The following is a 26,258-nucleotide window of genomic DNA, read 5'->3' as shown; positions in this document are numbered from 1 at the left end:
GTGACTTACCACAAGGATTCGTTGCAGCATTTTGTGAAGCAGGACGAAAAAGAGCACAAGTAGTACAGTGGCAAACAATAGCTGCAGCTTCTGCTTTAGAGATGCCATATAACCTCTGCAATGAGCAGGCAGATAAATGGAACAAAGCATGTGCCTTCTGGGCAGGAGAATAATAGTAGACCATATAAAGGATAAAGGAGGGCATCAGCTACCCTATTGTCCTCAAATATGGGACCAGTGCCTTCAGTATAGGATCTAACATGCATGATGAAAAGAGATGTGGCTCTGTTGTTCAATGCTTCTTGAGCTGATGAAGATCAGTGATGGTAGAGTGCCTGTTATCTATATATGCATGTGGTAGCTGTTGGATGGCTTGACAGGCATAAAGACTGTCCATAATGATATTAATAGCCTCTTTATATCATTGCATGGCATGTTTAATGGCATACAACTCATTTTTCTGTGTGGAATCATAGGGGTTGTCAAGGATGTATGTCTCTCGAGTGTCCTCACTGTATATAGCAGCCCTGTGATCTTTGGTAGCATCAGTAAAAAGATTCAGGCCTTACATTGGCTCTGAGGAAAGAGATCCAGTGGCAATGCTTTCTCTTAATCTTTTGTACGAATGCCTAGTGACTGAGAAGTATGCAAAGGTGCTAGTGAACAAAGCTGTAACAGAACAGCCCACATTAAGTTATCCCGGGCAACAGCAAGCACCTGCTGTGATAATATCCCAAGAGCCAATTGAGGAGGCCATCCTGAGATAAGTACATCTCATTGGCAACATTGCCACAAAAAGGAACCAAGTCCCTCAATCCTATTGGACAGAATGCGTGAAAGTCTAGTAGGGTATAGCCATTCTATCTGGTGCTCACCTTGTACTGCAGTACAGTGAAAAAGGTCTTATCAACAAATGCCGACAGCATCAAGGGCTGTGAAGGATCAATTCTAGAAGTGGGACAAGTGCACAGCAAGGGAATAGATTGTAATGCTGCACGCGCCTCTGCAGACTATGGCTGTGGTGATGTCAGAACAGAAGGGCCTTTTAAAATATCATGAGAGGGGTGCCTAGCAGAAGGAGGAATCAGAGGAGTGGACCTCAGCCATTGTAAAGTTCCCACCAGCTGTTGAAAGTCATGAAGAGTTTTATATTTACCCTCATCCACCTTAGGGGGCACCTTAGTAAGATCCTGAAGAATGTACCCAAAATAGAGAAATGGAGGCTTAGTCTATATCTTATATGGTGGCACTACAAGGTTCTGCTGAGCTAATATTTGAATAATATGTTGCACAATGCTTTGCAACGGTTAGCCATCCCTTGTGGTAATACTTTCCATTTCCACCTAGTGGCAGGAGCTTGTAAATTAATAGCTGGAACAGAAAAGGCAGACTTCTCCCTGTCAATAGGATGTAAAGGAACAGAATAAAAGCAATCCTTTATGTCAATAACCACCATATGATATTCTTTAGGAACCATATTAGGAGATGAGAGGCCTGGTTGCAGGGCTCCCGTAGATTGCATGGCAGCATTCACAGCTCTCAAAACAATTAATATGCTCCATGCTTTGTTCATTTTCCTAATTACAAAGACAGGTGAGTTAGAAACACTAAAGGAAGGCTCAAGATGACCCAACTTCTTTTGTTCAATAATAGCAGTGAATTTTTCATTTGAGAGGGACCACTAATCCACCCATATAGGATGGTCATGTTTCCATCTTAAGGGTGGCACTGCCAGGATCTTCTCAGTTTTCCTCAATGTGTAATGTTGTCTGAAGGGCTTTCAGTAAATCTTTTCCCCACAAGGAGGTTCTGATCCCCACGATGACAAGAGGCCTAAAGACACCCTTCTGATTTTCAAATTCCCAATGAAGTTTCCTACTAGACTGGGAAGCCCACTCCATTAACTGTTACTGTTTGAGCTGGAAGCAGCCATTCAGGAGGCCAATCAAGTTTTGTTATAATGGATATATTAGCCCAGGTATCAATCATTCCTTGAAATGGCCTATTTTCTATATAAATTATTATAAATTATTATTTTCTATATAAATAGTACACATGGGTTTTTCTTGCCCAATCATTTGAGTAAAATTCACCTCACCAAAGAGATGTAATGGGAGGGCTTTGGCAATTGGATGATCTCCTTTTAAGTTCACAGAATATGGGTGAGGAATGGTAACCAAGACAAATGGTTCCATATGTTTTAATATAATAGTAGGTACAATCACAGATGCATAGTCTGAGAGTCCAATCATTAACCTATCTCCAGCCTTGGGTTGTACCTCAACATGTGCAGTGGTCCATGGGTTGATATTAAAATTCTCAACTGCATTCACCAAGTATCATCCATATTCCTCATCAAGGATTGATAATTCTCTTTGAACCTTGTAGTTCCTCTCTGGATGGGTTCCTAATTTATTTGGTATGCATTTAGGGCCCTCATGGGGCCCCTTTATAAGTTTCCCTGAACCACAGTATTATTTCTCTTTCTGGTCCTACAGAATTTTGCAACATGCCCCATCTTGCCACAAGCAAAGCAAAAGGATTTCTGCCCCCTAGTGGCTGCTTATGGGCTTGGAAATGTCCTTTTCTGCCCCAGTTAATAACATTTCTTTTTCTCATCTTTTCTATTCATTCCCTGAGTTATAGCTGAGGCCATTGCATCTGCATTAACAGCCTCATAATCTGCTTCATAACATTTATCTATAATTTCAGAGATAGGAGCTTCTTTAGAAAGTCCAGCCATTATATAGCTGCACCCTATATTCATTCCTCTTTTAAAAGTTGCCTGAAAAGAAGGTCAGAAGCACCACCTTTCCCTATAACTCTCTCAACTGCTCTTCTCAATCAGGACACATAATCTTGAATAGATTCTCGGGGGCCCTGTTTTATTGAAGTAAGATGTTGCTGTACCAGCCCCTCCTTGTCTATTCTCTCCCAAGGCTGCATAGCACACTGTGGGATAGGTGTTGTGGAATAGCGGCCTGTGCCAGTAATTACAAGCACAGATTCTTCTGAATCTTGATGATCATTGGCCACAGCATATTTTGTGGCTGATTTAGTAAATTCTGATAGCCATACTATTAATTGACCAGGAATAAAACAAGCAGATGCCATAGATTTCCAATCATTCCGGGTAAGGGTATACATACTTGATATCAGCTATAACATTTGTATAATATAGGGAGCATTTGCTAACGCAAACTTGTTCAATTGGATTAGGATATGTGTCCTCCTCTACAGGGAAGGCCTGGAGGCCCCAATCAGAATCCCAAGGCATTATGTCCTCTCTCTCAGCAGCTGCCCCCCTTAAGGCTTCCTGTAAATCTGTGTGGGCGTGGTTCTTCCTGTGCTCTATAGGAAAAACAGCTGGTCTTTTGTCTCTTCTGCTCAGCCTGTAAGAAGAGCTCTTGCTTTCCTAGTCCTCTCTGCCCTAAAATAATCCTTTCTCTGTTCTCTGCCTCAGGCTTTGGCTGGAGTTGTTGCACTTCTTGTTCTAGTTGTTGTAAACTAACCTTTTCTCTATCCTCTGATTCTGCTCAAAGGTGAAGTTTCTGAATCTTTTGTTCTATCTGCTTAATCCCCTCACCCATCCCTTCTTGCAGGGCTGTACTTAAGGGCTGTGGGAGGTAATTTTCTTTACTATCTTGATCCTCTACCGTCTACCTGGTAAATGTTCTAATGAGGGGTATATACACCTCCAAGATGGGGAGCAGTCCTCCTGCTTCTCATTGGGCATGATTTTTGTTAAAGAATCACCCAATTTTCTAACTCACCAGCTTGGTCTGCATTTATAACTTTACTCTCGGGTTTGGTCATAGTTACACCCATAATGTCTATCTTCCCTTCCCAATCAATGGGGATCTAGCAATCTACTGTGCTGCCCTCACGTCTGGAAGCCGGTGTATATGCTGACTCTGCATTTACTATTGCCAGTCTCTCCTAATTCCCAGGCCCTCAGAGAAACCTCTGGTCACTGTGCTTTGCAGTGTTTACTAAGCTTATCTCTTTCTGAAGTCTTCAGAGGTCTCTGGCTAGGGTTTCACATGGACAATAGTTGGAACGTCATAGAGCACTTGAGAGCAATTGTATGCAAACTCAGGATTCATGTGTCTATATCATACCTTCTGACCTCCTGCACACTCTTAGTTCCTACTCCTAGCAGAACTCCAGATAAAAAGAGAGCGAACTTCCTCCTCTTCACAGCTTAAATAGAGTCTATGAGGTCATACACACAGCCAATCAGAGAAGGAGACGTCTCCCATTATGAAGCAATCTCAATATGGCCAGAGTTCCTGCTCATGATGCAGTCCCTGTATGCTTACAGCAAATCACTTCAGGGGGTCTCAAGCATTACAGCTTGTTTACTTTCTGGTGCACTGAAGGAGACCTTTCTCCTCTGGTGATTACAATTTAGAATGAGATTCTTAGACTGTCTGAAATAAAGGAATATTGACTAACATGATTATAAGGCTATCTGCCTTTGAATTTCCATAAAAAATAGGACCTGGAAATCCACTATGAGAGTGGACATGCAAGATATAAATCTTGTCTGGATGCTTTCTCACTTGCTCTTAAAGTTCCTTACAGAGTTGATATATATTAAAAGCTACAAATTTTATTTGGGCTGTGGCAATTCTTTGTACCATACCTACTGAATAAGCTGAATCAGATATTATATTTACATCTTTGGGATAATGAGTAAGAGATAGAATGATTGCATACAATTCATTATGCTGAGTGGACTAAAAAGGAGTTCTGACTATTTTCTTTATAGTTAAGCCATGATACATACATCTGTAAATATAATTGGTCCTTTAAGAGGAACCTTAGAAACATTTTCTTCAAATTCATTGGCAATTATGTAATAGCTGGGATATAGGACTTCCGGCCAAGATGGCAGCGTGGAGGCAGACAGCTGCTTGAGCTCCATGTTTTCTCTCAGAACTTACTTCATGACAAGCCTCTGACTTAATGCTTGACCCAGAAAGAAATCCACAAATAATCACCAAGAGAAGACATCCTTGAAAGTCGCCAGAAAAGGTCTGTGTTTGTTCGGGGGAGGGTCAATCAGACTGGGCGCAGACTGAGGGCAGACAGCCAGAGCAAGACAGGCAGCTCACACAGCTCAGACCAGAGGGGGAGGGGTGTGATCTCTGCCGTTTCTGCGAAAGGGCTTTTGCCCCAGTGTGGATGCTCCGTCTTGGCAGCAAGCCAGGAGCAGCAGAGAGGGTGTAAACACCGGAGGTGAAGATTAAAACCCCAGAAAGCCAGCGTCTCTCAGAGCCCGGCCACCCCCAACCCCCACCTGGACTGACTCGGTGCGTTCTCAGAGCCTCAGAGCGCAGACTCAGTACAGTCATTGCTGTTCTGTTAGTGGCTCTCTGCTGCCCTACCCCCAGTCTGTAGAGGAAGCCCATTAATACCATCCAGCCCCATCCCCCGCAAAACAGACCAATTGTTTCTCTTGTCAGTTTGTTTGCTTTGATTCCTACTCTGACAAAATGAACAAAAAATTCAAAAGGGCTCTAACCATTGACAGCTTCTGTGTGGAGAGGGAGCAGACTTCAAATGCTGAGTAATAGCTGGGATATCTTTAATGGAGATCTGTGTGTAAAATTTGGAGCTGTGGCCAATAAAATTTGCCACTCTGGGATGGTTTCACAGCATACATTAATTTGTGCATTGGTATAAAAAGGTGTATATCTTGTCAGGTCTTATCCCAGATAATTGTACTGCTCACTTAATGGCCTTTAATAAAATTCTAGCCACTAGCACTAGGTAAGGAGTAAGGCTTTGCTGTCACACTGTCTCCTTAATGAAGGACTGCTGTGGGTGCCTCTTTTGTAGTGAAAACTGATATTTCCAAGGGTTTCTGAGTAACTCTTTCAACCACATTGGATAAAGTCAGTTCAATCTCTCTCAAAGCCTCTTGAGCTTCTTTTGTAAGCTAGAATGGTGAGTTTAAAGCAGTGTCTTCTCTTAAAATGGTTGTAATTGATAGGTAGTTAAGCCTAACATTGGATGCATCCATTGGAAATCTGTCAATTTTTGAAAGTCATTTAAAGTGTTCAACTTCTCTGTTCTTAAAGAAGGTTTTTGTACTCTAAGCACCTTAGAATATACTTCATATCCTAAATATTGAAAAGGAGCATGTCTTTGAATTTTTTCTGGAGCTACATGCAATTTGTAGTTCCCTTAGTGTTATTATGGTCTTTTGTAGATATGCTTCTAACATTTGCTCCTCAGGTGCACACCCAAGATCCATGTAATGTAACAACATAACTTTTGGAAATTCTTTTCTTACAGGAATAAGAGCAGCAGCCACATATATTTGACACATAGTAGGCCTTTTTTTTGTTCCCTGTGGCAAAACTGTCCATTCATATCTTTTATAAGGCTCAGCTAAATTGATGCTGGGTACTGAAAAGACAACTCTTTTCATATCCTCTTTATCCAGACAAATGGAATAGAATCAATCTTTAATGTCTATAACCTAAAGAGACCATTCTCTAGGCAATTGAGTAGGAGATGGAAGTCCAGGCTGAAGAGTTCCCATAGTTACCATCTGTTCATTTACTTTTCTCAAATCAGTCAACATCCTCCATTTTCCAGATTTTATTTTTACAAGAAATACAGGGGAATTCCAAGGACTTAGAGAAGGTTGTGAGTGTCCTTGGTCAAGTTGCTCCTGTACTATATATAATAAGGCCTGAATTTTATGGCTACCTAAGGGCCAATGTTCTACCCACACTGGTGTATCAGTTTTTCATTGGATAGGAACAGGTGAAAGTGGTGGCAGGCCTTCAACAGTAGCCCTGCCTAAAAAACCAAAGTACTCATTTTTAACCCTAATTGTTGTAAAATGTCTCTTCCCCACAGATTGATGGGGATTTTTGATGATTCTGATCTAGTGATACCTCTTCTAAGACTATATATGAAAAAGATTTTTTAAAAAAGAAATAAAAGGATACATGAATATAAAAATACTTAGAAACACTTTTGGGGGGCAAATAGGCCAAAGAAATTGATATATTCATCAATTAGGTAATGGCTGAATAAACAATGGTATATAATTAAAGCAAAATACTACTCTGCCCTAAGAAGTAATGAAAGATGATTTCAGAAAAACTTGAGAAGAGTGATATCTACTTATGTAGAGTGAAGAAAGCAGGATCAGGAAAACAATTTACACAATAACAGGATTTTTTTTTTTTTTTTTTTTTTTTTTTTTTTTTTTTTTGCTGAGGCAGTTGGGGTTAAGTGACTTGCCCAGGGTCACACAGCTAAGAAGTCTTAAGTGTCTGAGGCCAGATTTGAACTCAGGTCCTCCTGACTTCAAGGCTGGTGCTCTATTCACTTTACCATCTAGCCACCCAACAACAGCAGCATTTTAAGGACAAATACTCTTGATACACCTAAGAAATATAACCAGAGTACAAATGACAAACTAAGCAAAGTACCTCCTAACTCTATAGTAGAGTTCATATATATTCAGATTCCCTAATCTGAAGGGATATAATCTGTTCCAGTACTATGAAGGATCTGAGGAAAACAAGTGGAAGATGAGTCAACCTGGTAGGAGATATTTTGCCTAGCACCGGATGTCTCTTGTTGTCAAGTGGTGTCTGGCACAGAACTTTCCAACTCATTTTACCTCCTTGCTATAAATGCTGGGGGCCTTGGGATCTTGCAAGTCAGCATAATTTAATAAAATGTAAGCCCACCATGCAACTTTGCTTTAAACCAATCAGTTTTAGTTTAATTTGCATCATTATACCTTATATAATCAATTGCATTAAAAAAACTGCTATAAATGTAAGATGAATCGTTGGCTATTGAAGAGCTATTGACCTCCTTTTGACCTCGTTTTTCTCAATTGAAAATTTTTATCACAACAAAAAAGGCATACATTTTTGGTCATAGACAATATGAAAATTGGTTTGCTTTGGCTATGCATATTTGATACAATGGTTTTATTTTTCTTTCAAATGGAGGAGGGAGAGATAATTAATGCTCATTAACAAAAAACAAATAAAATGAACATTAAAAAATGTTTTACTATTGTATAATTTGCTTTCCTGGTTCTGTTCACTTTACTTTGCATCAATTGATTTAAGTCTTTTTAGACTTCTAGAGTTCCCATTATTACTTAATTTCAAACAGAAAGAAGGTGTTGGTTGAAAATCACAATATTCAAGGAATTCAATCAATTGACAAACGATTCTCACGCATTTACTTTTCAGGAAACTATACTAGATGCTAGAGATGTAAACACAAGTTTTGGGGCAAGTATTGACGATCAGGGTCCAGAAGTATAATAAAAAAAAAAAAAGCAGACTTCACAACTGAGCTCATATCACTATTGCTTAAATTTTATTTTTGTAATGAACCAAAATCATTTGTTTCTTTTCCCATTAAAAACCAATTAAGTCAGTGACAGATTTTTATGGACATGCTTAAAACCAAAACAGAATCTATGAAAACATTCTAACCCTGGGTTTAACTTTACATAGCTCTTAATGCTGCCTAGGCATTCATCATACTATGTAAAGTGGAATTTGTGAAATTTTGATGCATAATACTCTTTCCTAATAAATTATCTACAATTGTTAATAAAAATATTGTGCTTTCATTATCATGATCTTCAACTAATATGATTTAAGAATCATGAATTAACATTTTCAGGAAAACTGTAGTGTTATTGATAATTGTAGAGCTGGCACAAGTACATAGTATTGGACAATGAAGAAGACCTGAGTTTAAATCCAATCTCAAATATATGTGTGAACCTGGATAAATCATCAGACTTTATTCTCAGTATCAGTTAGTTGCTCTCTAAAATTGGGATAAAACAGCACATCCCCCCACCAGGTTTCTGTGAGAATTAGATAAGATTTACATATGCAAAGTACTTTAAAATCTATATAAATGCTAATATTTGATAAAAGTATTCTCAGCAAGATCTTATTGACTATATCTTTTTTTCAATTACTAAATATTAATAATCCTTATAAAATAACCATTAAATTATTTGAAGAATTATAAGACAAAAAAAAAAATAAACTTGGTACCATCTCCTTTCTATTACTTGAGATTAAGTAATTTACAAGAAAAGGAATAGGTAATAGAACTGTGATTTCACTAATATAACTATTTCTTGGAATAATGTAGGTCACCTTCTATGCCTAGAAGATGGTTTTTCATGAGTTGCTATAACTAAAAAAAATAATTCACCATCTTATACTTAATTTTGAGGCTTCAAAAATTAATATAACTAAATTACAACTATTTATTAATATTTTGACATAGCTGGGCTTATTCACTTGGTTAGTGCAAAATGTTGTAGCACTAACTTTGTTTTTAATAGAACATGTCCATTCATTCATTATACCACTTGCTCTTTGTAAATAAAGCACAAGATAATTGCTTTACGAAATCAAGGCAAGAGCCATGTTATTTTAAACATTTCCAGAACTACAAATTCTGTTAACAGAGAAGGGTACAGGAGTAAGCATTCAAGTCCATGAGAAACATTGAGAGTGGTGCTGAGTTTACAACTGGTTTCCTAAGCCTAATACTATTGGTCTAGGAGAAAATTAACTTCCTTAACTTCTCCTGGCTCCACAGAAGCCTAATCAGTCACTGATAGTCTCTATCCACTGAGCATAATCTCTAGCATAACATAGCTTAGCTGAGGTACCAAGTACCAACATCTTGAGTCAGTCTTAGGCTTTCACTTGCCATTGTGATTTGTGAAAGTTTCCACATTGGGCTTGGAAGCTTAACTTCTCAATAGAGGAACTAGGCTAACCAATATGATACTCTTTCCTCAACTCCGGGGACAGTTCTACATTTGCCTGAAATCTATGGTTTCCTGGGAGGGAAGAAAGGGAAATACCTTTAAAAAATAATTCAATTGTATCCCAACCAGAAAAGAAAACCTTAAGTAATAAAGAATTATAGAATGATTAGATCAGAATCCAGTAATTTATCATTATTAAATACTTTAATAAAGTAATATTCAGTTTTTGCAGTCCTACTAAGTATCCACTACGTTTCCTCTTCACCAGACACAAGACAATTTAACACTCAGTATAACTTTCTTATTTTCTTTTTTTTTCCCTTTTTTATTTTTTAACCATATACATGGATAATTTTTCAACAGTGATCCTTGCATAGCCTTGTGTTTCAGATTTTCCCCTCCTTTCCCCCACACCCTCCCCTAGATGGCAAGCATCTTTCTTATTTTCAATTTCTCTCTGTCTCTTTCTTTTTTCTCATTTTCTGTATCTCCTCCTCTCCATAAAAACTATTCCTTTGGCACCAGCTCACATCTGCTGTAATTACAATCTCCCTGGCATAAGTGTTTGCTTCTATTTTTTCTCTGCAGATGATTGTGCACTTAATGCAGTCTATGAAACTGAGCTACAACAAATGTGGAAAGATTCTCTGCTGTTTGTGCTAATTTAACTGGTGTAAACAATTAACACCAAGAAAACATAGGTGCTCCATCAGACAGCATAATACAATCCATATGTGGAACCACTGTTCCGGAAAATAGAGAAGTTTTGAATGGTGTAGATTAATTGACTTTGGCAGTACACTTTCCAGGGATGTACACATTGACAATGAGGTTGACACACTTTGTCAGAGCTATCTCAGTGTTTGAGAGGTTCTGAGGGAAAATATGGGAGAACATAGGTATTAATCAGTCTATAAAACTGACTACCAAACTGAAGATTTAAAGAGGAGTTGGACAGATCTCATTGTTGTATGCTAGTGAAAATTTCGACAGTATACCAGCACCATGCCAGGAAATCAAATTGCTTCCATTTGAATTGTCTTAGGAGAAGTCTAAAGATCTCACCTAGTAGGATAACAGATACTAAGGTCCTTTCTCAAACAAAACTGCCAAGCATTCAAACACTACTGCAAAGAGTGCAATTCTGTTGGACTGGTCACATTGTATGGAATGCCAAATTTATGCTTGCTGGAAAAACTATTTTATGAAGAACTCACATAGCACAAGTTGCTCACAAAGTTAGGGGGAAAAAATAATAAAACTTTCTCAAAGTTTCTCTTAAGAAGTTTAGAATTGATTGCAAGTCATAGACATAGAATTTCCCAGGATGGCATGAACTCATCAGAGAAAGTGCTATGCTCTACGAGCAAATCAGAATTGAATTAGCTCAAAAGTGAGCAAAGTTAGAGACAGCACTTAAAATGTTTGAACATAGGGACCATTTGTGTCCAACCTATGGCAGAGCATTCCAAGCTTGCATTGGTCTGATCAACCACAGTTGGACACACTTAACGATACCAACACAAAAATACCATTTTGATTTTTTTTCAAAAAGTAAGGACAACTATTATCTCTAGCATCTTAAAATATTCTCAAAATCTACCTACTAAAAATGTAGTTAAGAATATGCTAGACTCTCCATATGGGAAAGCTATCATCAACTTTATAAGAATTCTCTGTGGAGAATCTCTCCAATAATTATCATCATCATCACTGCAATCATAACTAATATTTATATTGTGCTTACTATATGCCAGGTCTTGTGCTAAGCACTTTGTTATTGTAATCTCACTTTATCTTCATAACAATGCTGGGAGGTGGGTGCTATTATTTCCACTTTACAGATGAGGAAACTGAGGCAAATGTAAGGGAACTGACTTGTCCAGGGTCATGTAGCTAATAAGTATCTGAGGATATATTTTAGAGCTCTCCCAAGGGAAAGTGCTTACAAAGTGGTAAAAAAAAAAAAGTGATACAATGACACTTTATAATCAATTGTATGACATGAGGGACACTGGCACAGCATCATCCAGCATGGTATGCCCTCATCAGGAAAGGTTCTGTGCTCTATGAACAAAACAGAATTGAATTAGCCCAAAAGAAATGAGAGATGCACAAAGTTAGAGAAGCAAACCTAAATGTTCACATGGACTATTTGTGTCCAATCTGTGGTAGACCATTCAGAACTCATATTGGTCTGATCAGCCATAGTCAGATACACTGTAACTGGACTCTTTAACATAGTAATTTCATTTTGGTCCTCTTCACCAACAAAGGATAACAATCAACCAAAAAATATGAGGCTGGACTTGAATTAAGATCTTTCTCACTTCCTGTTGATACTCAATCTACTGAGTCCTCTAGTTACCCTATAAATGCAAAGGGTTCCAAAACTATACCCAGGTCCCCACATCAAATGTAACATACCCCTTGGCATAAGCAACTTCATTCCAATTTTTGTTCTTCACCTGCCTTCACCCTTTCCCCAGGGTTCAATTCTGAGAGAAGCCTGACCTTCAAATAGCAGACAGAAGAAAGCTATGAAATTGGAAGCTATTAGAGCATCTATTGACTCCTCCTCCTTTCCCCCCTTAACCCTCAATCTTGCTTCACAAGAGAAAATGGCTATTTACAGTAGTATTGTTCTTGGGAATTTAGTGTTTCCCCAAAGGAGAGAAAGTAAAAAATGCTATCCCATGCATCAGATAATAGTATAGATTATGTTTTCCCACAGAGAAAGCAATGATGAACATAAGGTAATTAGAGATGAATATAAGAGAATTAAAAGAAGGAAGGAATCAGTGATGTAAGTAACAAAAGGAGGAGGGGAACTTGCAACATTTCATGAGACAAAAACAGGTTAGGAGAGAAAGTGTGGATAATAGAAAGGGCAGGATGCCCCCTAATGGAAGCAATAGGGACTCAGAATTACAACAAACCAAACAAATGCCAGAGAACAGGATGAGGATATTAGTGCTTGGGAGGGTCTCTTTCCAATCATAGAGGACAATGATCCTTTTAATCCTGGGTAGAGAAGAAGGAGGCATGAACCCCTTCATTTTAAAAAATAAGTAACCTAAAAGTCACTCTCCAGAAATATGGGCCTGCAGCTCCTTTTGTTATGTATCATCTAAAGAATATGTGACAATCCTGTATCCTAATGATTGGAAGGCATTAGCTAGGGTCATTTACTCCCCTGGTCAGTCTGTGTTCTGGATGGCTGAATTTATTGAACAAGCCAGAACACTTGCAGCTCAGCTAGCACAGGGTCCTAATATGACTGTAGTCTTTGAACAACTCAGTGGGACAGGAAGTCATGCCACCATAGATGAGCAGTTGAATTTCACAGGTCTAGATATACTATAGGATTTGGATGGTGGTGTTACAATGGATTTTTAGAAGGGGCCCTTGTGCAAGTCACAGCTATCACTACCCCAAAAATGTCATGGAAATCCAACAGCTCTGTATGGGTGGAACAATGGCCCCTCTCTATTGAAAAGATAGCCACTTTAAAAGAAATAATAGAAGAACAATTGAAATTGGGTCATGTAGAAGAGACCCAGAGCCCATGGAATTCTCCAGTATTTGTTACTAAAAAGAAATCAAGAAAATGGAGAAAGTTAACTGATCCAAGCCAAGTTAACAATGTGTTGGAAAATATGGGCCCTTTACAGTCAGGCTTACCTTCTCAGACACTGGCTTGTCTGGGAATATGATACCCAGACACTGGCCTTTATGAATCATAGCTATTAAAGACTGTTTTTACTTTATACCTTTGCACCCCAAGGATCAGAAATATTTTGCTTTTTCCATTCTCATCGTGCCACCCCAAGGAATGAAGAAGTCCCACGATTTGTCACTGGTATGCTGATAAGGCCATAAAGGAAATGAAACAACAATATCCTGCCACTTACATGCTGCATTATATGGATGATATTCTTTGCAGTTATCTGATATGTTAGATATAAATACTGAAGATTATAACAAAGATATTACATGCCATGGGGCTTATAATAGCTCCAGATAAGGTTCAAAAAGCAGCCTTATATCAATATCTAGGATTTGAAGTGAGTCAAGATATGCAAAGGGTGTCACAGATAAAACTAAAATCACATAAATACATTAAATGCCTTTCAGAAAATGATAGGGGAGATACAGTGGTTGAGGTCACAAGTCACTTAATACTCTCATGCATCCTTTTTATGAAATATTGAAGGGCAATCCTTGCCTGACCTCATCTAGGCAATGGTCTCAAGAGGCCATAACTAGTATTCAGGAGATTATAAAGTTACATGATGTTCAGACTGGAAGGTAAGATATTCATAAAACCACTGAAACTTCTGTATTGCTTGCCCCAGAACACCATTAGGAGTAATACATCAAGGAGATAGTATTATTAAGTGGATATCTATGTCAAAAATTAAGATATAACAATATACTATCCTACTTGGATAGTATAAATGAGATTATTAGGAAAGTGCTGATCTGCATTTTACAAATTTATGGTAAAAAAGGTGGATCAACATGGATAAGAGCTGACAGAAATTCTTATTGGCACTGGATGAGTTATAGACTGAACTACTCGAAATAAGTGAAATTAAAGCAGGGAGGGTCCTCATCTATGTGAAGTCCTATGAAAGTTGGCCTTGGATTATTCCCAAATTTACCAAAATTGCTCCTGTAGCTGGCCCCAATATTTTCACAGATACTATGAGGGATCATAAGGCAGCCATTTTATGCTCTGCCATGCATATTAAGAATTTATATTCCATTCCTTATGCTTCCACTCAAAAGAATGAGTTGTATGCTATTATCCAAGCCCTTATGCTAGAAGCCCCTATATTATATCTGATACCCAATATAACATGTGATTGTACAAAGAATAGAAACAGCTAGCATAAAAGAAGGATCATCAGAAATCACTAGCCTTTTTAAATTTGCTCAAAACACAATCTGACAACGTGTTAATCCCTTTTTTTAATTTCACATGTGAGATCTCATACTGATGGACAAGGACCCATGTTGGAGGGCAACGGGGAAGTTGATGCATCTGTAGAAGCATATTCACTCATCATTCCTTTAGAAAAAGCAGAAAAGACCTATTCTGATTATCATATTTCCATGAAATCACTTAGAATGTTATACAAAGAAGGAAGAATCAAAACAAATACTAAAAAGATGCACTGCTCTTGTCCCTTATCAACCCTCACCTCTTCAAAAAGGTGTTAACCCACAAGGGAATAAACCTAATAATATTTTGGCAAAATATTAAGTCCAGAATACATGTTACAGTGGATACTTATTCAGGATTTGCTATGACCACTGTACAGAAAGGAGAGGCCACCTCTCATCATCTGTATCATTGTTTTTCAATAGCAGGTTTGCCAATAAATACAAAAACTGACAATGGACTGTCCTACACGTCCAAGACTGTTCAACAGTTTCTTCTCAATCATAGCATACGTCATATATTTGGCATACCATATAACCCCACAGGTCAAACCATTGTAGAATGTACAAATCTGATTATAAAAAGGTTCCTTCAAAAACAAAAAGGGAGACTCGGGGTGCCCTGAATGACACAGGGGTATATAGACAAAATTATATAAACTATAAATTTAAAATTTGACTCTCAAGAACTAAGTCCAACTATGAAGAAAACTTCTGCAAAAATACTGCAAAAAGCACAACAGAGCTTAAGCCACTATATGCAAACACCCCCCCCCCACAAAGTCACAGAAGCCATGTGGAAAGGCCCAAATGGATGGGAAGGCCCCTATAGGGTATTAATCTGAGGACAGGGTATGCTTATATCACAATAGGCGCAGCTGAACAGCAGGTTCCTTCAAAACATCTCAAGGTTGTCGCTAACACCGCGAAGACACAAAAGAAGGGCACATTCATCAAAGAGACAGAGAAGGCAGAAAAAGATGAACACGCCAATTTAACAGATGTTGAGCGCTCTAGCAATACTAACAATAGTACCATCAGCAATCAAAGGGGAGAATCACCAATAGGCCATCATGATGGACTCTCTGTGGCCAAGAATAACTGTTTGGGGTGATAAATTACTTAAGGTGGTAATCTCCAGAAATGGATCTCATCTGGTACGAGATAAATTCATGTTTCAAGGAATAGGGAACAAAATGGTATTGTAAGTAAAGTATAACTTTACAGGCTTCACCTTGCATCTACCATTATGTTGGTCAAGAAAAAATACATCCCTATTGTGTACAAGTGCAAAACATCACACTTGATATGACTGTTCCAAGAATGGGTCTCCACCAGGTCTACCTGCAAAGAGGGCAAGGAACTCCTTGCCCAAATACCACCCTCTTGTGTGCAGGGGATTTGAACAGGTGCAAACTGACTAATGACTACAGGTGGCCATTTCTGGAACCATGTGTTGGATATTTTTGTACTTGTATGAACTTGACAGGGAATGTTGTTCAATCTTGACATGTAACTGAGAGAAATTCTTATAAGGAAATGCCTGTGCTTGTGTGGATACTAGTAATAAGGAATCCATGGAAAAATATGTGGAAGGTGCTCCTTGCCACGAATTATGTGGTCATTATACAAGAATTGGGGACCTAATATGGGCATGGAAGGAGATCTTTGAAACTCATTCTTGAACAGCAGGAACAAGGATAGGGTACATGATGGGATCTATGACACGCTTAGGGGAAAGATATGCATTTATGTGGGAAAATGACATTAATGTTACAAATCAGGTGAATATTTTAATGTTAACTAAAAATTCCGGTTAGTGAATGTTTAGGCCCAAAATTGGTCAGTCAGACTGTGTTTGTTAATACTAGGACCCATGGGGGTGGAGCCAAGATGGCGGAGAAGAAACACACGACTCAGTGAACGTCCTCACTCCCTCACAACCAATTAGATAAATTAAGTCTCAAAATTAGCTCAGGACTGATAGATACCACAAGGACTGGAAGCACGACTTACCAGCTGAAGAGAATCTGGAGTTTCAACAGGAAAGGTCAGTTCTCAGGGGAGGAATAAGAAAGACCAGCACAGACGGTGGGGTAGGGGCACACTGCGCCCATTGCGCTGGGAGGGGCTCTGGGATCAGAGAAGCCACTGAGGTAAAGGAATCTGGCACAGGCTGTTAGCTCTTCTCTGCTAATTATTTAGCAGTTCAGAAGAGAAAGCCAAAATATTTTAAAACTCAGATTAGATTTCCCCCCCCCCCCCCCCACTCGGCAGACTAGGCACCAGGGGGTGTGGCCTCAGCTACCTCCTGAGAATAGTTAAGAGACTGACAAGTGGGTGGATACGGCCCAAGGCAACACACACGGCCTAGCTTAGCTGGAGGGAGTGGAACTCAGCTCCAGGAAGTCCCAGAGAAGCGGAACCTTTGAACTAGGGACCGCGGTTTCTGGCAGACACTTCCAGTTTGAGCGCAGGGGCTTCTCACGTCACCTGCTGCAGACATCCACTCCCCACCCGGACACATAGGCTGAGCTTCTTGCTGTCTTCACTATTCTACGCCCTCAAAGCACAGCAGTGCTAATCACCTCTGAGGCGCTTCCAGGGAGGGGGTGGGGAACTCTCTCCCAGAGCTCTATCTTAGCGCGGGCGCAGGGGCCGCTGCATCCATCCGGTCTGGGAGGAAGCTGGTAAAGAAGTAAATAATTTCCTACCCCAGGGACAGACCCCAAAACATTTTTTAAGTATGAGCAAAAAAGCTAGAAAAACTATAGATTCCTTCTATACAGAGAAAGAGCGGGTACCCAACCCCGAGGAAGTTAACAGCAAAGATTCAGAAGATAACAACCTAAAGGGGAACGATTCCTGCCCCCCATCACATAACTCTCTCCTAGAAGAAGCTCTTAAGAAATTGAGGGAGATCGAAGAAAAATGGGGCAAGGAAAGGGAAGTTATGATAGAGAATAACAACGTCCTGAAATTGGAGTTGGAAAAAATAAAGAATTCACAGGAGATGCAGGGAAACAAAATTAGTGAATTAGAAAAGGTTAAAAAAACACAGGAAAGTAGGATTTCTGAATTGGAAAAGATAAAAAAGTCTCAAGAAAATAGAATTTCTGAATTGGAAAAAGAAAATAATTCTCAAAAAAAAAAAATTAGGGAAATGGAAAAAAATTCAATAGAGCAAAATAATTCATTTAAAAACGAAATTGGGCATTTACAAAAAGAACTAAAAACTGTGAAAGAAGAAAATAACTCCTTAAAAGTCAGGATGGAACAAATAGAAATGAATGATTCACAGAGAACCCAAGAATCAGTCAAACAAAACAAAAAAAATGAGAAGCTGGAGAACAACGTCAAATACTTACTGGGAAAATCTATAGACCTGGAAAATAGATCTAGGAGAGATAATCTGCGGATTATTGGACTTCCAGAAAACTATGACCAAAAAAAGAGCCTAGATTCTATTTTACAGGAAATTATCAAAGAGAACTGTCCAGAGATAATAGAAACAGAAGGGAAAGTAGATGTGGAAAGAATTCATCGAACTCCTTCTGAAATAGACCCTAAAAAAAGAACACCACGGAATATTGTGGCTAAGCTGAAGAATTACCACACAAAGGAGAAAATCCTGCAAGCAGCTAGAAAAAAACAATTTAAATACCAAGGTGCCACAATAAGGGTCACCCAAGATCTGGCTGCCTCCACATTAAAAGATAGAAGGGCCTGGAACCTGATATTCCGTAAGGCAAAAGATCAAGGACTGCAACCAAGAATGAACTACCCAGCTAAGTTTAGCATCTTTTTCCACGGAAGAAGATGGTCATTCAATGAAACAGAGGAATTCTATATGTTTCTAAGAAAAAAACCAGACTTAAACAAAAAATTTGATCTACATCCACAAGACTGAAGAGAAACAGAAAAAGGTACACAGAACCCTTGAGAACTGTAACTCTGTTGTGGGTATATAAAAAATACTCAAGGATAATTTGATTTTACTAATATAAAAGAAAAAAAGGGGGGTGTAGTAAAGGGAAGGAGGTCGGTTCAGAAAAAGGGGAAGGAGTGATAAAAAGAGGGAAACTACATCCCAGGAAGAGACATAGAAAATACACCATATCTGAGGGAACTTAGTGAGGGGGAGAATCATTGTGTGAATCTTACTCTCATCAGAAGAGGCTCAAAGAGTAAATAATTAACATATTTGTTTTTCAGAGAATTTTCTCTCACCTCATTAAAAGGGGGGAGAGGAAAAGGGAAAAGGAAAAGGGGAATAAGTGAAGGGACTTGGAGGGAGGGGGGAGGGATCCTAAAAAAAAAAAAAAAAAAAAAAAGAGGGAGGGTTGCGTGTCACAAGGGGGGTCTGTAAATTAAATATCGGGGAGGGGGATCAGGGGGGCCAAGGGAAAAAAGCATAATCTGGGGATAATACGATGGCAGGAAATACAGAATTAGTAATTTTAACTGTAAATGTAAATGGGATGAACGATCCCATCAAACGGAGACGGATAGTAGATTGGATCAAAAAGCAGAACCCTACAATATGTTGCCTACAGGAAACACACTTAAAGCAGGGAGATACATACAGAGTAAAGGTAAAAGGTTGGAACAGAGCCTATTATGCTTCAGGTAAAGCCAAAAAAGCAGGGGTAGCTATCCTTATCTCAGATCAAGCAAAAGCAGAAGTAGATCTCGTTAAAAAAGATAAGGAAGGAAACTATATCCTGCTGAAAGGTAGCATAAATAATGAAGCCATATCAATACTAAACATATATGCACCAAGTGGTATAGCATCTAACTTTCTAAAGGAAAAGTTAAGAGAACTGCAAGAAGAAATAGACAGTAAAACTATAATAGTGGGAGATCTCAACCTTGCACTCTCAGATTTAGACAAATCAAACCACAAAACAAACAAGAAAGAAATTAAAAAAGTAAATAGAACATTAGAAAAACTAGGTATGATAGACCTTTGGAGAAAACTGAATGGCAATAGGAAGGAATATACTTTCTTCTCAGCAGTTCATGGATCCTATACAAAAATTGACCATATACTAGGACATAAAGATCTCAAAATTAAATGTAGGAAGGCAGAAATAATAAATGCCTTCTTCTCAGATCACAATGCAATAAAAGCTACATTCAGTAAAAAGTTAGGGGTAAATAGACCAAAAAGTAATTGGAAACTGAATAATCTCATCTTAAAGAATGACTGGGTGAAAGAGCAAATTATAGAAACAATTAACAATTTCACCCAAGATAATGATAATGATGAGACATCATATCAAAATCTTTGGGATGCAGCTAAAGCGGTAATAAGGGGAAATTTTATATCTTTAGAGGCTTATTTGAAGAAAATTGAGAAAGAGAAGATTAACGAATTGGGCTTACAACTTAAAAGGCTAGAAAAAGACCAAATTATAAACCCCCAACCAAAAATTAAACTCGAAATACAAAAATTAAAAGGAGAAATCAATAAAATTGAAAGTAAAAAAACTATTGAATTAATAAATAAAACCAAGAGTTGGTTTTATGAAAAAGCCAATAAAATAGATAAACCTTTGGTAAATTTGATCAAAAAAAAGAAAGAGGAAAATCAAATTGATAGTCTTACAAATGAAAAGGGGGATCTTTCCACCAATGAAGAGGAAATTAGAGAAATAATAAGGAGTTACTTTGCCCAACTTTATGCCAATAAATTTGATAACTTAAGTGAAATGGATGACTTCCTCCAAAAATATAGGCTCCCTAGATTAACAGAGGAGCAGATAAATTGCTTAAATAGTCCCATTTCAGAAAAAGAAATAGAACAAGCTATTAATCAACTCCCCAGGAAAAAATCCCCAGGGCCAGATGGATTCACATGTGAATTCTACCAAACATTTAAAGAACAATTAGCCCCAATGTTATATAAATTATTTGAAAAAATAGGGGATGAAGGAGTCCTACCAAATTCCTTTTATGACACAGACATGGTACTGATACCTAAACCTGGTAGATCGAAAACTGAGAAAGAAAATTATAGACCAATCTCCTTAATGAATATTGATGCTAAAATCTTAAATAAGATATTAGCAAAAAGACTTCAGAAAATCATCTCCAAGATAATACACTATGATCAAGTAGGATTTATTCCAGGAATGCAGGGCTGGTTTAATATTAGGAAAACTATTAATATAATTGACCATATTAATAATCAAATTAATAAGAACCATATGATCATCTCAATAGATGCAGAAAAAGCATTTGACAAAATCCAACATCCATTCCTACTAAAAACTCTTGAGAGTATAGGAATAAATGGATTATTCCTTAGAATAATCAGGAGTATATATTTAAGACCGTCAGTAAGCATAATATGCAATAGAAATAAACTGCAACCTTTCCCAGTAAGATCAGGAGTGAAACAAGGTTGCCCACTATCACCATTACTATTCAATATAGTACTAGAAACGCTAGCCTCGGCAATAAGAGCCGAGAAAGAGATTCAAGGAATTAGAGTAGGAAATGAGGAAATTAAACTATCACTTTTTGCAGATGACATGATGGTATACTTAGAGAACCCCAAAGACTCTGCTAAAAAGCTACTAGAAATAATTCAAAATTTCAGCAAAGTGGCAGGATACAAAATAAATCCACATAAATCCTCGGCATTTTTATATATCACTAACAAAATGCAACAGCAAGAGATACAAAGAGAAATTCCATTCCAAACAAATGTTGATAGTATAAAATATTTGGGAATCCATCTACCAAAGAAAAGTCAGGAATTATATGAGAAAAATTACAAAACACTTGCCACAAAAATAAAATCAGATTTAAATAATTGGAAAGACATTCAGTGCTCTTGGATAGGCCGAGCGAATATAATAAAGATGACAATACTCCCCAAACTAATCTATTTATTTAGTGCTATACCAATCAGACTCCCAAGAAACTATTTTAATGACCTAGAAAAAATAACAACAAAATTCATATGGAAGAATAAAAGGTCAAGAATTGCAAGGGAACTAATGAAAAAAAACTCAGAGGAAGGTGGTCTAAGTGTACCTGATCTAAAGCTATATTATATAGCAGCAGTCACCAAAACCATTTGGTATTGGCTAAGAAATAGACCGGTAGATCAGTGGAACAGATTAGATACAAAGGACAAAAAAGGGTACATCTATAGCAATCTAATCTTTGACAAACCCAAAGATTCCAACATTAGGGATAAAAATTCATTATTTGGAAAAAACTGTTGGGAAAACTGGAAATTAGTATGGCAGAAATTAGATATGGATCCACACTTAACACCATATACCAAGATAAGATCAAAATGGGTCCATGATTTAGGCATAAAGAGGGAGATAATAAATAGATTAGAGGAACAGAGGATAATCTACCTCTCAGACTTGTGGAGGAGGAAGGAATTTATGACCAGAGGAGAACTAGAGATCATTATTGATCACAAAATAGAAGATTTTGATTACATCAAACTAAAAAGTTTCTGTACAAATAATACTAATGCAAACAAGATTAGAAGGGAAGTAACAAATTGGGAAAATATTTTTAAAAACAAAGGTTCTGACAAAGGTCTCATTTCCAAAATATATAGAGAACTGACCATAATTTATAAGAAACCAAACCATTCTCCAATTGATAAATGGTCAAAGGATATGAACAGACAATTCTCAGAGGAAGAAATTGAAACTATATCCACTCACATGAAAGAGTGTTCCAAATCACTATTGATCAGAGAAATGCAAATTAAGACCACTCTGAGATACCACTACACACCTGTCAGATTGGCTAAGATGACAGGAACAAATAATGACAAATGTTGGAGGGGATGTGGGGAAATTGGGACACTAATACATTGCTGGTGGAGTTGTGAAAGAATCCAGCCATTCTGGAGAGCAATCTGGAATTATGCCCAAAAAGTTATCAAACTGTGCATACCCTTTGACCCAGCAGCGCTACTACTGGGATTATATCCCAAAGAAATACTAAAGAGCGGAAAGAGACATATATGTGCCAAAATGTTTGTGGCAGCTCTTTTTGTTGTAGCTAGAAACTGGAAGATGAATGGATGTCCATCAGTTGGAGAATGGTTGGGTAAATTGTGGTATATGAAAGTTATGGAATATTATTGCTCAGTAAGAAATGACCAGCAGGAGGAATACAGAGAGGGTTGGAGAGACTTAAATCAACTGATGCTGAGTGAAATGAGCAGAACCAGAAGATCACTGTATACTTCAACAACAATACTGTATGAGGATGTATTCCGATGGAAGTGGAAATCTTCAACATAAAGAAGATCCAACTCACTTCCAGTTGATCAATGATGGACAGAGGTAGATACACCCAGAGAAGAAACACTGGGAGGGGAATGTAAATTATTAGCACTAATATCTGTCTGCCCAGGTTGCATGTACCTTCGGATTCTAATGTTTATTGTGCAACAAGAAAATGATATTCACACACATGTATTGTACTTAGACTATATTGTAACACATGTAAAATGTATGGTATTGCCTGTCGTCGGGGGGAGGGAATAAGGGAGGGGAGTAATTTGGAAAAATGAATACAAGGGATAATATTATAAAATATATATATATATATAATAAAAAAAATTAAAAAAAAAATTATAGGACAGTTGAGATGCCCTCTGTACTCCATTTAAAAAGAATTCTATGCTATTGGATTTCTAATAATATATATGGGGCAGTTAAGTAGTATAATGCATAAAATACTGGATCTAGAAGTCAGGAACTCATCTTTGTGAGTTCAAACATGACCTACTTACTGTGTGACCCTGGGTAAGTCACTTAACTCTGTTTAGCTTAGCTTCCCCTATAAGTCTAAATGCTCTTCGAGATCAGAACTTGTGTTATCCATCCCCCAGATTTTAGAATTGTGCCTCACATTATAAATGCTTGCTGAACTAAATTGAATTGGCCCAGCCAGCCATACTAGCAAATTGAAAAACGTTGTGTCCAATCAAAGAGGCTTTCAAAGTCTTCAAATTGCTAAGAAGTCTATTAATGAGAGACAGCATGGAATGGTTCAAATTACCCTGGTCTTGGAGCCTGAACATTAGAGTTGTAGTTTTAGCTTTAGTATTAGCTAGCAGGATCACTTCAGGAGCATCACTTAAAGTTTCAGTTTCCTCATTTGTAAAAAAAATATATATATATAATAGAGTTGTGGGGGATGTACTTAATGACCATGAAATACTTTAAAAATTGAGATCAATTATTCATAGTATAAAATAGATAATGTTATATGCTTACATAGAATAGACAACTACCTACCTGTTGTAAATTGAAGTCTATCAAAGAACATACTTGCTCTTAAATATCCTTCCCATCTGGAATAGTAGCTGAAATGCCTTCCTGGCATTTTAGGTTGAGAGTATCTTTGAAAATCGCTCATAAAAGAATGTGATCTAAGAATATAGCCCAGAAAAAAGTTCTTGATCTAGGGCATGTAAACTTTTTTTGTAAAGGTATGTTGTATATGTTTAAATGTATAATATAAAATGTATAGATTACAAAGGAAACTTTTAACATTGAAATAATTATATATATATATACATATGCATATATATAAAGACAAATCAGAGTATTCTATGAGTTTAAAGAATTTATTATACAGATATATAAATTAAAATTCAAAATAATTGAAAAAAAAAAAAATACTAGGACCCATGTAGCTATAATGCCAGTCAAAAATGAAGAGTGGTATCATAGCAAAATAGATCACATTTTTGACACCGTTGTATCAGTTGTGTCATTTTAGGTATCACACTGTTGGTGGCCCTGATGGCATCATCTATTTCATTAGCAATATTTGTTTCTGAAGTACAGAATAGCATAACATAGGCACAATATGTGGAGGAACTAGCTAGAAATGCGCCAGCAGGATTTGACAAACAAGCCAGAATTAGATGATCAGATTTATCTGATGATAAAAATCTTAAGAAAAGCTACTCTAGAGATAGGGACAGAAGTGGAACTACTAAAATTGCAAAGGACTTAAAATGTGATTACAGATATACAAGTCTGTGTGTCACAAATCTTTGTTATAATGCATCCAAATCCAACTATTCTTGGGATGAGATCAAAAAACATTTAAATGGTCTGCTCCTCAATAACACAATAGCAGATGATATAGATCTGAACAAATTGGCTTCAGATATTGAAAAGACTTATGCAGATTTGAACCAGGATAAGACAACAGACATACATTAGTTTGATAACTCCTCCAATTGGTGGTGGGTTATTGAATATTGGATTGTAATAATTGTTATTTTACTCATTCTGTTATGTGGACCCACATGTTTTGGGTATCTTTTTAAAGCCTTGTTCAACACTGTGCAGGAGATCTCTGCAGAAATAAAACTAATATGCCTAAAAAACAGAAAGTGAACTCATGGGAGTGAAAAGTGTTTCTTTGTTCTCAGGATGTGACAAGAAGTTGCCATGTATCCCTGGGAATGGAAAGATAAGCTGAGCGTCACAAGTTGCTGGCTATGCAAGGATGTTCTCAAAACCACTCAACTGGCAGTCAACAGCTGACTAGATGGGCTCTCCTCCAATTGGTACTCTCTCATTGTCCACAAGATGTCCACAAGGTGCTCATGCAAGCTCTTTGCACAGTGATTGGATTATGCTTGCGAAACCCTATAAAACAAAGGCTGTGCTGCTCAATAAACTAAAGTCTTTTCCTGCCATCACTGGCTTCCATTCCATCAATCTGCTCCTGAGACAGGGAGCCTCAGCTGGTCTCATGCTCTTCAACTCAAGTAGCCATGACACTCTTCCCTCTATTTTTATGATCATATTCTCCCATAAAATCCACTGCAACCAACTTGCCCATGGTGCATGGTGCATGGTGTCATGGTGCAATTCAGCCAGCATGATGGCTGAGTCAACATCTTTCTTTTTCTCTAATTTTATGCTACTTTGCTTTCCTCCTTTTATTACTACTGACAGTTTCCTGCTTAAACAATTTCACAAATATAAACACCTTTTAAAAATTCCTACCCTCTTTTTGTCAACTTCTTCCTAGGAATATCATTCTTTTGTCCTGTCTTCCTTTTGTTTTTCTTATCCATTTTTGAGTAAAATAACCTACCTTTATCATAACTGATAAGCATGGGGTACACCTGGATTAAGAAAGAGGAAATTAGTACTGTAAACTGAATTAACAAATTTCAATTTTAAATTTTTTTTTCATAAATCTCAATAAAATTTCATAATTTTGATAATAAAAGGCCTTATTTCATCTCCCCCTTTTTTTGCTCAAAAATGTAACTTATTTAAAAGAATCTTTTTGTAAAGCATAGACTGGCATACAAGGCAAAAATAATTTTTTAACTTTGTTCACAAAACTTAAGAATGCAATATAACATAGCATACTAAAAGAGCTACATATATTATTATGATACTGTACTTGATAGAATTTAAGCTCCTCCAGTACAGAAGGCTATTTCATTTTTGTTTTTTATCCTGAGTGCCTGGTA

General features: G+C 37.5%; 1 protein-coding gene across 1 annotated transcript in view; it reads left to right on the top strand.

The window, feature by feature from the left end:
* The window catches only part of LOC141544481 (uncharacterized), an 82,150-nt gene extending 56,441 nt beyond the window's left edge, over nucleotides 1–25,709 (top strand). The window contains exon 7 of the mRNA XM_074270721.1: nucleotides 25,197–25,709. The gene's annotated coding sequence lies outside the window, so the exon portion shown is untranslated. The remainder of the gene's footprint in view (nucleotides 1–25,196) is intronic.
* The last annotated feature ends 549 nt before the right edge of the window (nucleotides 25,710–26,258 follow it).

The sequence above is a fragment of the Sminthopsis crassicaudata genome, chromosome 5 (assembly GCF_048593235.1).
Source record: "Sminthopsis crassicaudata isolate SCR6 chromosome 5, ASM4859323v1, whole genome shotgun sequence".
NCBI lineage: Eukaryota > Metazoa > Chordata > Mammalia > Dasyuromorphia > Dasyuridae > Sminthopsis > Sminthopsis crassicaudata.
This window is presented reverse-complemented; position numbering and strand designations above follow the sequence as displayed.